Source organism: Kogia breviceps, chromosome 2 (genome assembly GCF_026419965.1).
Source record: "Kogia breviceps isolate mKogBre1 chromosome 2, mKogBre1 haplotype 1, whole genome shotgun sequence".
Classification (NCBI taxonomy): domain Eukaryota; kingdom Metazoa; phylum Chordata; class Mammalia; order Artiodactyla; family Physeteridae; genus Kogia; species Kogia breviceps.
In genome coordinates this window covers 3639289-3653416 of record NC_081311.1, presented here as the reverse complement: position 1 = coordinate 3653416, position 14128 = coordinate 3639289, and the positions used below count along the sequence as shown (strand labels likewise).

Below are 14128 nucleotides of genomic sequence, written 5' to 3'. Positions count from 1 at the left end.
ATTTCATTTAATAAAATTATTCAAAGACTTCTTCATAAATTTTGTTTACACAGAGATTCATTTGGGTCAAGTTCAGTAAATCAGCAAATAGCTAGGCCAGTCCCTGACAATTCAGCAGCCTTTCAGAATTCCAAACTTTCTGCCCAGTTGGCTCGGTCTGCCTGTGGATTCCAAATGTCTCACTGTAACGAACAGCCAGGAGAAAACTGTAAATTTGATCCTCCAAGCGAAAGGAAACAGTTGAAGATTTGCACCATTGTGGATCTGACAAATCTGCTAGAACGAAACGTGTCCTGATGAATAACGTCAAGATCATCTTCCCAAATTTACCCTCACCCCTCGCCGCCCCGCAGGACAGCAGGAGTCAGACAAACTGAGACATTACATCAGGGAGGAGGGAGGGGAGATGAGGGGGTGCTTACTAAGCACCAAGCCCAGCACATCGCATTGGTAAATGCCCCCTTTTTCCAGAACTATTCAGGAGATGGAGGAGAGAAGCAAAGCGAGAGGAAAGAAAAGTCGCTATGAAGGCTCAATACCTTTAAGTGCTTTGTTTAAAAAGAGAAAAGTGCCAGGAACACAGGAAAGTGAGCTGAAGGGAGACACCAGCCTCCCCTGCCAAACCAGCCTTTTCTCTGTAAAGCTTTTGTTTCTTCAAAGGTGCCATAAAGCCTGAAAGGAAAAGAAAGGAGGACTAGAATGTCGTTCTTTTCAGATCTTTCTTTTGCAGTTGACTTTGATTTTGGACTCCACAGCCTGCCTACCTTGGCCGTGCTTTCCTTCCCCACCCCATTTTGGTTCCATGAATTAAGTTTATCAGACGGTAAGGGGCTTGTCGTTAGCAATCCAGGTAATAGCATACACGGGATACATTTGTATGGATTCCTTTACACCTTGAAAAGCAACATCTTGTCCTGGACTTCCCCATTTCAAAGACTTACCTGAGACTATTTCACAGACTCTTGGAACTGCAAGAGTCCTAGAGGACTCACAGAGTGTAATTGTCAAGCCATGTGCCAGGAAAAAAAAAAAAAAAAAATTGCACACAATGCAAAAAGCTTTTGGTTTGTCCTAGAATCCTAAGCTTTACCAAGAAACTTTAGACCCCTTCTAAATATCTCTTGGCTCCTTCCCAGGAAGAGAAACAGTAGAAGGTGGTGAATAGTTAAAGTCGGTGTTTTCTTTTTTACCCCTTCTCCCAAGCTTCTTTTATCAAAAACAAATAAACAAAGGCATCAGTGCAAGCTCTGCCCTCATCTATTCTTACACTTTCTCTTCCTACCCATCAGCCTCCCTTTTCTCCCTGCAATGGCCAACCCCAGGTCTTTGATCTTTCTAATTCACACTTGAGTTCAGATATTTGAATACCTGTGATTTCCAGACATTGTAAAAGGCACTGAGAGGGCCTAGGTGAGCAAGACGTAGTCCCCATCCTCAGGCACCTCCTAGACCAGCGAGAGAAATCGCGATACTGTGTGATAAGTTCTCACCTGAGGTATACACTCAGGTTTCCTGGCACCTACAGAAGGAGAGCACTGACTTTGATGGGGAAGTCAGGGATGATTTGGAGGCAAGGGGGGAATATTTTAACAGGATATTAAATATGAGGTCAGAGTTTTCGAGGCAGAGGAAGGAAAGGAAAGTGCTGCAGGAACAGGAACGCAGCACAGCAAGTGCAGTGGAGGGGACGCTGTGTCCAGGAGAGAGAGAGCCTGCCAGGAGGAAGCTCAGTGCCTGCAGTGCAGAGGATGGGGGAGCGAGGCCAACATGGCCACTAGTGAAAGGCCTTGAGTGCCCCGAGGAGGCATCTGGGCAGTGCCCACCTTGGATGGTACCAGTGGATGGTTGGGAGGTGACCTGGGAAATGTGAGGACCAAGAACAAGATCACTTGCCAGGAAGCTGTGCCATCATCTAAGCAAGGAAGGGGCAGATGTATCTGAAGTAGGCTTCAGAGGGGAAGGGATAAGACTCAGTGACTGGTGGCCATTGGAGAAGGGCTGGAAGGGAAGACTCAAGACTGCCTGAGAGGTCCAGCTGACCTCAGGAAGGTCACAGTGATGGCATCGGTGCAGAGGCAAAACCACTGGGAAAATGTCAGGAGCAGGCGCGAGGAAGCGACTTCGGCTGGGGTTGTTTATGGTGTGATCCATCCAAGTGGATTGTCTAGGTAGGCTCTGGAAATACAGGAATGATTCTGAAGAGGGGTCTGGAGAGAGAAATGTGGGATCCAGGAGCATGTCAAGCACCGCTGAAAGCCTTGGAAAGACTGAAATAACCCAGAAACATTCCATAGAGGAGCTGACAGACCATAAAGTATCATGACATGTGCAGATACAAAATGCCATAAGACACAGGCCTTGTCCCTAATCTCACTCACCTGTCTTGCAAAGAGGCAAATTATGTACACATATCAGGAGGAGAAGATGGACATCAAACCAGGAAATGCAGTAAGTTGCTACAAGCCATGGATAAAGTGAGCATTCACTGATTACGCTGGTAGCTCATAGGAAAGACTGTTAAGGGTAGAGGATGAGAGAGAAAGAGGAGAAGACAAGGAGAGAGTCTCAGAGGAAGGAAGGCTTGGGCTGGTCTCTAAAGGCAAAGGATCCCACATGCTGGACAAAGAGGGAAGGCATCCCAGGGTGCAGCTGGGAGTAGGGGGTTAGGGGCAGAGGTCATGGTAAGGAAGAGACTGAGAATATTCTCAGAGGACAGATTATGGGGGCATTTATGGCAAGAAAAGATATTTGGACTTCATCTTGAAATCAAGGAGGAAATACCAAAGAATTAGGTGAGAGGGTAACATGATGAGACTTGCAGTCTTGAAAGGTGGTTTTGGCAGAGGATGGAGGAAGATTTGCAGAACTCTGAGATGTAAGGGAAGCAGACCAATCAGAAGGCCACTCTTTCTGCAGATGAGAAAGAGTCATGCTTTGAACTACAGGCAGGCGAGGGACCACAGGCATTAAGAAGAGAAAAGAGAACGGGTACGAATTGGTCACTGCTACAGCTGCTGAGGAATGAGGTAATGAAAATACACCTCTCAATTCCAGGCTGGGGCCCGGTTGACGTGGGTTCTGCTGACCTAGATGGAGAACCAAAGTAGAAAAGCTATTTAGGGAAGTCAATGAGGTGAGATCTGGGGAAAGGGAAGGGGCTGAGAAAAATTATCCTCAAGCTCTGTTGTGGGCTGTTATACCCACACCACCTCAGCTCCAGACTGGGCACTCCTGTCCATCTTATCTTTATCATTGGTGTGTCTACGTTGAGCCCTTAAATCATAGTTTTACCATTGAAATGTTGAAATACAAATCATTATATTAAAAATATATACTCAGATCTTTATCTATAGACATTGACCCATTCCAGGCTTCTCTCAAATTTTAAATAAGTTATCTTACTGCTAGAAAACGAACTAGACACAGCTAAATTCACTTACCAACAAAAGTAATGATATTACATGGGTGTCTAATAGAACTACTTCCCCAATTCTTGAGGGAACACAAATTCTTCTTAGTCGGCTCATTGAAGTTCTAATTTGAATTTCCATTATAGCATATTTTCTATCCCACTGGTGTGAAATAATGTCACGGGAAGAAAGTATAAAATTTACACAAATAGTAAGTACCAGAGAGTCAAAAATTTTTCTGAGCATAATAATGTCTTCCAGAGATTGAAACATGGATTATCTGCAAATAATTATCCAACAACTATGGTGTAATGGCATTACTCATCTATTTCCTGGGATAATATCATCCTTGAAAACTACCATGTGTTTGCTAAGCAAACCTATCACCTCTTTTAGTATATTCATAGAGTAAGTTTTATGACAATTCTCTGTTCTTCCGAAAAGCCAAGCCAAATATTTGTTCTCCTAAAATAGCTAACAAAGCTATTTAAAAAAACAAAAAAGTACCACCAAAAAAAAGACAATTGAAGAGAATTTATACTATAGAACTTGAATTTTTTTAATGTAAAAAATATAAAATTCATCTTTTTAAATTGAAAAGAATTTATAATATAGAATTTGAATTTTTTAAATGTAAAAAATTGAAAATGCACCTTTTTTTGGTGCCTATTTGCCTGTTGACCCCAATTCTACTAAAGCTCTCTCATTTGTAGAAAGACCTTGAGAAGGGAAAGCATAGCAAATATAAAGGCAAAGGAGGGGGCGAGCTGGATAAACACAAAATATGAGACAGAAATATTCTGAATGCACACCTGCAAGTCTCCCAACCAAGTCATCGTCACTTGTCCACATCCGAGTTGAGAAAAGGCCTCAGAAGTCATTTATCCAGTTTCCTCTGTCTGGGAGTCTGCTTCCATTGAGGATGTAGAAAGCCTCAGCAGTTCCTTGCTCCCACCCTAACAATGAGAAAAAGCATGGCATAATCTACAAATCTTACATTTTCTTCAGCTGATGTCACAAAGCAACTAGGTAAACTGAATTCTGACAAGTCTTTCTTAGGAGATATGAGACATAATAATGGTTTCACTTTGGGCAGTGCACACGGGGAAAAGAGGCAGACACCATGAGAGCAAGGAAGAAGAAAAAAAGCTGAAATCTTAACAAACTCTTAGAGACCAAGTGTGGGCTACAGTGAGAATTTTAAATCCCCAGACACAAAGGGACCCCACAATCCCTCACAAGCTTTTTTCTGGGGGTTACTACTAGGTGCTTACAGGAAAGATTGGAGGAAGGGAGAAGACTTATAAGTCCCCCTCATTAGCACATATACACTAAACCCTACTTCCCAGAACCTTCTCTCATATTACGGAAAAATCTTAAACGTTTAAGGAAGGGATAGGAAATCCCTACCCAAACCCTAGGACACAGACAAAGACGCCTTTGATTCCATAGAAGAGGTAAAAAAAAAAAAAAAAACATATCTCTCTCTGCTCTGGCAGGAAACTCTCCCTCATCAAAGATACTTTTATAGGGCTTCACTGGTGACGCAGTGGTTGGGAGTCCGCCTGCCGATGTGGGGGATGTGGGTTTGTGCTCCAGTCCGGGGGGATCCCACATGCCGTGTAGCGGCTGGGCCCGTGTGAGCCATGGCCGCTGACCCTGCACGTCCGGAGCCTGTGCTCCGCAAAGGGAGAGGCCATGACAGTGAGAGGCCCACATAACACGCACGCGCGCACACACACACACACACACACACACACACACACGATACTTTTATAGATATGTAGCAAAATTTGACTGCCCATGGCGAGGGAAGGGTAGAAACACTAAGGAAACCCCAACCTTAATGTACAGATGTACAGAGCCTGCCTAAGACTGAGGATAGGCCAGGAGAACTGAGAATCACCCCCTAATATCACGTTGAGCCTTGCACCAGGTACAAGCAAAAGTGGTCTACCACTGTGAGTGCAGATCAGAGTGAGAGACCCCCAGTTTGCAAAGGTATATAGGGACTGTTGAAAACCAAAGATGCAACAGGAAATCTGAAAAGCTCTCTGGCAGCAGCCAAGGTGCAGACAAGACAAAAGACTGCAGAAGCACACCAGTGGAGGAATTTCAAGTCTGTGGAGCTTTAAATATAACTATAGCAACAACAAAACTATATGCAACTTAGCTAGTGAGCAGATTGACTCAACATCCCACACTAATGACTGGACAGAGGAGGAAGCATGCCAGTTTTGAGCATAAATGTGTCTTACCTCAGGATCCACTATTCTTCTACACTTAATGTCCTTCCTTCAACTAAAAATTACAAAACACACACACACACACACACACACAAGAGGGGAACAACCTTTCAAGAGGTAAGACAGTCAACAGGAACAGAGTTGAATGAAATGTTGGAACTAACAAGATGGAACTTCAAAATAACTGTAGTCAATATGTTAAGGATCTAGTGAAAAAGTGGACAAATTTGCATGAAAAAAATGGGAGAAGTTCAGCTGTGTGATGGAGATTACAAAACAGAACCAAATGGAAATGCCAGACACAGAAAACACACTATCAGAGGTAAAGAATTTCTCCAATTGACAAATTAGCAGTCTGGACAGAGCAGTAGAAACAAATAGTGAATTTGAAGCTAAACCAATAGAAATTATCCAAACTGAAAAACAAAAAGCAACAAAAAGAGTGGTGGCAGAGGAGAGACACAGAACAGAACTCTCAAAACATGTGGGATGATATCAGATAGTTTAACATACTTGCAGATACAGTCCCAGAAGCTGAAAAAGGGAATGGGGCAAAAGAAACATTTCAAGAGATAATGACCAAACATTTTCCAAAATTAAAGAAAAACAAGTCACAAACCAAGAAGCTTAAGGAACTTTGAGAAAGATAAATTAAACACATACACACAGACACAAACACACACACACACACAAACATGCTTTAATACATCATGGTCAAACCACTAAAAAACCTAGAACAAAAATTGAAGATAGTCAAAGAAAAAGAGCATTATATACAGAGAAACAAAGATGAAAAATATTGGAGACTTCATGTCTGAAACTTTGAAGGCCAGCAAATAATAGAGTGACATTTTTAAAGTACTGAGAAGAAAAACCCTGCTAAACAAGAATTTTATAGCCAGTGAAGAAAATACCTTTCAAAAAGAAAGCAAAACAAAAATTTTATGCAAACAGAAGCTGAGCAAATTCATCACCAGAACTGTACCACAAAAGTACATTAAAAGAAATTCTTCAGACAGAAGCAGTATGCCACTAAATTTTGTTCTACCCAAGGCATGTAGAGTTCCAGATGGTAAAAATGGTAAATATAAAATAATTTTTAAAAGATTTTTAATTTCTTTAAAGGATATTTGACTTTCTAAAGCAAAGATAGTAAAAATATTTTGTGGGTGCATAACATGTAAAGTAAAATGTATAACATTAGCACAAGGGATGGGAGAGAAGAAATAAAAGTTGACAGTTATGAGATTACTGCATGCTACTCAAAGTGGTATAATAGTATCTGAAGGTGATTGAGATAAGGTAAGGATATATATTACAAACCCTAGAGCAGCCTGTAAAAATATATAAATGGTATGACTAATAAGCCAATTGTGGAGATAAAATGGAATCATAAAACTAACTCAATCCAAAAGAAGATAGGAAATGATGGTGGGACAAACAGAAAACTAATAGCAGCCTGGTATATTTAAATCCAACCATATCAGTAATTACATTAAATGTAAATGTTTTATAAATCCCAATTAAAAGGCAGAGATTGGCAGATTGGCCAAAAGAGCAAGACCTAACTATATGCTATCTCTAAGAAACCCACTTTAAATATAAAGACACATAAAAGTTAAAAATAAAAGAATGGAAAAAGAAATAAAATTAAATCAAAAAATTAAATCAAAAGATTAAAATAAACATGAAGTGACTACATTAATATAGGACAAAGTAAACTTTGGTAAAGAATGTTACCAGAGACAAAGCTAGGCATTAGATAGTAATAAAGAGGTGACTTCATCAAGAAGATATAATTTTACTAAATGTATATGCTGAATAACAGCTTCAAAATACATCAACAAAAACTAGTAAAACTGAAAGGAGGAAGGAAAGAATCTACAATTATAGTTGGAGATTTCAACTCCATTATTAGAGCTCCACTCTATTACCAGTATAATTAGAAAGTAGCCACTCACACAGCCTTTTCAAAAGCTTATAGTTGTGTCAGGTGGAGGGACCCCTTCAGATTTTGTGTCTGACTCTTTGGACCTGTGAGTGTGGAATTCTAAGAAATGTCAGAGCAATGAGGCACAGGGGTCCATGTGGGCAAACATCAGAACTCATGCAGTCATGCTGTGAGCACCTCTGGCTTCTCCAGTGCTATTTTGGGCCATAATAACTTTGGAAGGCATTGGCTCCAATTCAGCCACCATGTACTTCTTCTCATGCATTTATCCACAAGCATTTATTTATCAAATTTTCCGTATGAAATGTTGCATCTGTAGATTTTGCTCTGTACACCAAAACTTCAGTAACTACTGATTGAATGGGATGCTGTGAATGAACCAGACATTAATCACTTTGATTAATAATAACACATAACAGTGTCTCAGACCAAATCAGAACACCACACAGCCCTCATAGGTTGTTTCACATGTGTCTTTAACATCTGAAACAAATTGCTTTAACTATAATTACACCAAGGCAGTTGGATGAGAGAGAGAGAGTAGGAAACTGGCAAGAAATCTTTTACTATCTCATGATTAAAACAGTAATAATAATAAATGCACTAGAAAGTGCCTCTGCATCACGGGAACTGTGCACATGGACTCCTTCAGTCCTCCCAGCGGTCCTCAAGACACAACTGGGCACATTTTGGGGGTGAGGTCATGAGTACTGTGGATGTTTTACACTGTTTGCCCAGGTCACTCAGCTAATAAATGGTAGAGCTGAGATTCAAACCCAAGTTTGCCTGAATGAACAAACCTCACTTGAGTATGTTGGCTAAGAACAATGACTTTGAAACCAAATATTTATTGGACATTCACTTTGCTTAAGAAACCTATTAGAAGCTATGAGGGCAGGTGGGCTAACAGTGGCTTTATGGACAGTCAGGGGGCAAGGCAAACAGCCTCCATCTCGTAAAGCCAGCTCCCAGGACCACAATCAGAGAGCACAGGTAATTGGAGGGAGGTTGCTGATGGTCATTTCAAAGGGCAAACAGATTAAAATCTATTCTCCCGCCTTCCCCAAAACAGCACTTGTTCTTAGGGCTAGGATAAAAATAGCCTTTAAATTGACTTCACCATCTGTTTGGAATAATTTTGCATAATGTGAATAAGCTTTCTAATTTATCATCTCAGATTAGTATCAGAATTTTTAGAGGGAGATGCAAAGATTGAATTCAGTCCTTGTAGATCAGTATCACATATTTTATTTTATACATAAGAAAAACTGAGGTGGGGAGATATGATTGTTCCCACTATCCTTTATTTAGGGGTTAAATGGGGCAAAAACTCCGTTTTGGGCCTAAGAAGTCTTTATAGTTACTTTTCGAAGGATTGTGGTTTGAGGATGATGGGTGCTTGAGGGTATGAGCACCCCAAACGCTGCCCAGGAAGGGATGTAGTTGTGTCGTCCACTCCAGACATCCCAGCAAGGACGGTCACCCTGGCCGTCCTGGAAGGGAGCTTCGCCGTGATCCCGCAGGGCACACCGCGTCCCCAGCGCAAGCTGCACGCCCCACATCTGCAGCCGGCTGCACACACCACCTCACACGTGTCTCCCATCGCCCGGCGCACAGCCGCCCCTGTGCGCTCGGGGACCTGGCCTGGGTACCAGGAATGATGTGAGGCTGTGACTAGTCTGGACTGTCTCTGATATATGATGTGAGGGGGAAGAAGCCCGGACGGAGGGAAAGGCTGTGAGGATTACTGAGCATATTCCACTTCCAATTTCCTGACTCCCCCCTCTGGCAACGTGGATGGGCCTGGCTTTAGGTCAGTCGAGGTGGCGGGATTCTGTGTGTGAACACAGGCAGGATCACGTCCCCCAACCAAATTGCTTATTTAGAAAACCAACCTGAAACAACCCACTTAAAAACCTTAAAAAGCTCTTAAATTTCTATATATTTTTCTTTCATAACTAATACATATGTCACTTTTGACAAGACGAGTGTTACTGGTACCGTGACGCAAGCTCCGTAACGAACAGTATTGAGTTGCAGATATAATAAATAATTACTTGAGTATTTATGCCGGCGGTAACCTATGCACTTAACTAGAATGGCACTTTATTTTCTTTCGTCCTTCTGGTATGTTGATGAAGAATATATCCTGGGGAAAAGGGAACATGGTTTCCAAAGCGAGCAGAACCCTCAGCGTCTCACGGAGCCTCGAAAATGCTTGTGTTTTTGACAAAGTCCATCAGTTGCGTAAAGAAAACCAGATTCTAATGATTACTGCCCAAACCAGCTCGGGCAAAGTGAGCAAAAGAAATCCCTCTTCTCTTGTTCAGCTTCTTTTTTTTTTTTTTTTTTTTTTTCGTCCTGGTTCAAATTGGCACACACTTGGAAAGCGTGCTCACGGGAGAATTTTAATTTATTGATGCTCCTTTGCCCTTACTGTACATTCCGGGCTCCTATGTGAGTATAATGGATGAAGCAGATGTTTGACACCACAGCACCTCTTCATAACTCCACTCTTCAAAAACAGTTTTACAAGTACTTACTCCCATTGGTTCCCATTCCTCACAGGAAGCTGAGGTCATCGTGAAACATGAGGCTGGGGCAGGAGCCTGCAATCATGTGCTTTGCAGCTGGGCCTCCATCTTCCGAGCACATTAGCGATTTATGAAACAGCCATAATTTTCAGCTTATGGACAAAGAAATAAAAGTGTTGACACCATTATTGGAACATCTGTGAAGGGAAAAATATGAGCCGATTTCTAAGTGCACAAATGGTACCAGAGTTATAAAGATTCTTTTACGCTTAATTGTATTCATTACCAGCGGTAATTATTTCAAACATGAGCAGTTTCTTCCAATTTAATGCCAACCTAAAAGGTTAAGACCTTCCAATAGAGGCTTTTCGACCTCGTGATTTGTTGGGTCTGCAAAGTTACGCTAATTGGGAAGCAAGAATGGCTTCTGAGGGCACGCCTGCCTTGGTTTCAGCTTGTGTGTGTGGAGCAGATCTCTGCCTGTTAACATCACCAAAGGGCACTTCCAGGCAGGGTCTAAAAGGATTTCCCAGCTCGCACTGTGACCTGTACTCTGATCATCAGCGGAGTGACTACTGAAGCCTCCGTCTCTCCACCCCCTCCCCAAGCATCCTTGGAAAGAAACTTCTGTAATCTGGGGTGCTGATGTTGAATAAGGCACTGCAGGAGAAGGCCCCAGAGCACTCTGGCATGTCACTTATGTATGAGAAGCTGACCTCCTTGGCTAAGGTGATTAAGGTGTGCCCTCCCTGTGTCAGCAGATAAAAACCACGGTGACAGACCCAAGCTCTCCTATTCACTGTGGGTTGAGGTGACCCCAGAATCTTCAGCCTTCATCTAACAGGTACCCGCTTTTAAGTGGCAGCTGTCTTCAAAGGACTGCAGTCATGAAGACAGCTAGTGGCAGAGGAGCTGACAGAGCCACCATCATGCTGGATAAGTCCACGACATCGAGTGCATGTGTGTGTGTGTGTGTGTGTGTGTGTGTGTGTGTGTGTGTGTGTGTGTGTACATCGTCTGCACATATGTGGGCATGTCTGGGGAGATGGAGAAGAGGTAGAGAGGGCTCCACTGTCACTTTCTAAACAAGCTCTGACTTAGCTCAAACTTTTTGCCTATAAGGCGTATTTATGCATATAGCCCTGGAAAAGTTCGCCCGGCTCTGCTGAGGCACACACAGCCTCCGCCCTGGTAGAATGCAATTCAGGAGCCCGGAGTGGTTTTCCCAGCCCCATCCATCACCTGCTGCATCACCCTGCTCCTTGATGCTGAAAATCAGTTGTCAAAATACTAGGAACCTGACCCTGTTTCATCTCTTAATTCCTCTCCAGCCATTTAAAACCAGCCATCCCTGTGCCGGTTAAACTGTAATAAATCCCAGCTTGCGTTAACTTTCAGAAAGTCTGCTGTTGGCCCTTGAAGATGTCAGCTTCATGGGACCATAGGACTCCCTTCCATGTTGACACATTTACCCCACTGCTAACAACAGCTTCTGGCACAGTGGGTCTCCTCTTAGCTTAGATACCCTAGAAAACAGCTAAGGCAGGCCTTGCGGGCCAATGTCTTACTTAAAGATGAAATTCCAGGGCAGAGAGAGAGAAGGAAGAGGGCAATTGAAATCGGGTGGGAAGCGAATACAGGGCGATGTATTATCTCCGCGGCCCTGCTTTGCAACAGACTCCAAGCTACCAGACCACGGCTTGACAGGTGCCAAGCCTCTCAGACTGGCGAGATGTCACCAGACGGACCGTACGGAAAAAGCATGCCCAGAGCTGTGTCCGCTGCAGGGAGCGATGCAGAGGCACTCACCGCCTGTCCCTGTCTCCCGCTGGCCAAAGTGTTCCCAGAATAGAGGCAAATCCCCCTCCCGTCTGGGTTGCATCGCTGGAAGCAGCCCCTCGTCTCACGATAGAAAGCCCATCTCTGCTTACTCGGCTTTGGCACTCGGGCATCTAAGCCCGCTTGCTCAGGGCTGTGCTTGGAGACTGACGATGCTCCCGGGCTACTCTGCGCCTCCACCAACCTCACAGGCACAGAGACGTCACAATTCACGTGCCCAGGTTGACCAAAAGGCAGTCCCAGAAGACTCTGCACCCTCCAAGGCGTGCGGCCGAGCCTCGCGCGGCACAAGACAGATGCCCGTCTCTGTTGGGTACCTGGTGCCACACGTCCAACAGGAAATGATGATAATCTGACGACGATTCCCTTCCCGATGAAGAGCGCCTGCCAGACTGCGGTGCGCTTTCTTCCTTCTGCCCACCACAGCAAATTCAGGTCAGGTAATTAGCACTCATCTTTATGACTTATGCTTTCTGAATTTCTGCAGTACTAGGAGCAGGAGGTAAAAGTTCTGAAGGCTTCCATGAGGTTGTTGTTGCCATGGCAACCACTCCCTTGGAATTCTCAGACTTATTCCCAGTCGGTGAACAGAAGATGTTCCAAACCAAATACTGAAAGGGTCCTAGAAGCCAAGCAGAAGGCGGGAGGCCTGGAGGTTTGGGCAGAGTCCCCGGAAGGCAGCGGTGAGGACCAAGCAGTCCAGGAGGACAAGGGTTCCCCCTCCTTCTGCCTCTCGACTGGCCTAGGGACCTGTGCCCCAACACGCCTGTCCTCGGAACGTACCCGTCGGGGTGCTCCATGCCCACAGCCTCGTCACAGCCGTGTGGGCTGCGTCCAGCGGACGCTCGGACGGTGACGACCCGCTCACTAGCTCCTGCCTCTGCAACCAGCCGGCTGCACGCGCATCGGTCAGCCACGCCCACTTCCTGGGCATCAGGGTCAGCATCTCTATAAATGAAGGCTTCAGGCTGGCTACCTCCCAAGTTCTCTTTCTGTTCTAGGGCATTTGGTGCAGCTATTAAATGGAATCGCTGAAGTTCTGGTTAATGGCTGGTCGGTTTGGGATCTTCTCCTGTAGCGCACAAACTAAGATCCCCAGAGAGGTGAGGTTGAGGCTGCCCCGTCTGTGGAAAGTTCCTTGCGGGAGTGATAGCGCTAGGTCTTTCTTCAGACCTTGGAGGGAGCCGGGTATTGTGCTTGCCTTTAGTTTGTTCGATCAGGAATCATTATCAGTAAATTTTCTGTTTGTCTTCGAGTCGTTTCCAATAATATTGTGAAGAACAGGGACAGCAAGCTGAGAGGAGGACATTTCGGTCCTCGTACCTCCACTTCTTTAGATGAGGAGACAGAGGTTCAGAGAAGTCCAGTAGCAGTTATCCACGAAGACAGGACACGTGCTGAGGCATTCACCCCACGCCTCTGGTTCTGCTCAGTGCCGGCCTCTGTTCAGCATCCTCTCAATGTGAGAAGAAAAGACACCTACCCAGGCCTCAGGTACCCAACGTTATTACTAGGAGAAGCCTACGGATTTGAACTTGAACCTCGGCCCTTTCTGGCTTGCAGGAAGTACTTTGCCAACAATGAATTGCTGTCCTGCCTGGAGGAGGTGTGGAAGTGGGCTCAATTTTTAAGATACAGAATTACTCGGTCAAACTTGAAGAGGAAGTCTCTGCATCTGCCCTCCCGGCTGGGGTGGAAGTGTGAGGTGGATGGCCATCTAGTGTAGGAACAAAAGTGGAAGAGGACAAGAACAGGAAACCCTCTCAGAGGAGGTGATGGAGCAGGTCCCAGCCCATCTGCAAATCCTCCAGGAGGAGGGGGAGACCCAGGCGGGTGGATGTCGCCTTAGAGACCATTGGCCGCCCGTGTGTGTGGGGGGGGAGTTCTGGGCCCTCTTTCCAAAGGACCGTGGGTGGCCTTTGTGCACCCTTTCTTTCAATCAAATGCGTCTGAAATTTCACAAGATCCAGGAGGATGATGGTTTGTACATGAAAAGCTACCTCTCCTTGAACAGTTTTTAAAAGTCTAATTTAAAATTTCAGTGTGTTTTGGGGGGATGGAGGAGACAAGGGGAACGCAAGCCTAGGGGGAGAAAGGCTGAAGGATCTAGAAGAAAGCAACAAGGCCCTAAAATATGCATATGCCCCA

General features: G+C 44.4%; 1 long non-coding RNA gene across 1 annotated transcript; it reads right to left on the bottom strand.

Moving 5' to 3' along the window:
• Window positions 1–627: 627 nt before the first annotated feature.
• Window positions 628–10261, bottom strand: LOC136793675 (uncharacterized). Its single transcript, XR_010839286.1, has 3 exons — window positions 10151–10261; window positions 4223–4366; window positions 628–672 (listed from the first exon to the last, which is right to left on the bottom strand). It is a non-coding gene; the product is annotated as an uncharacterized lncRNA (long non-coding RNA).
• Between the last annotated feature and the right edge of the window lie 3867 nt (window positions 10262–14128).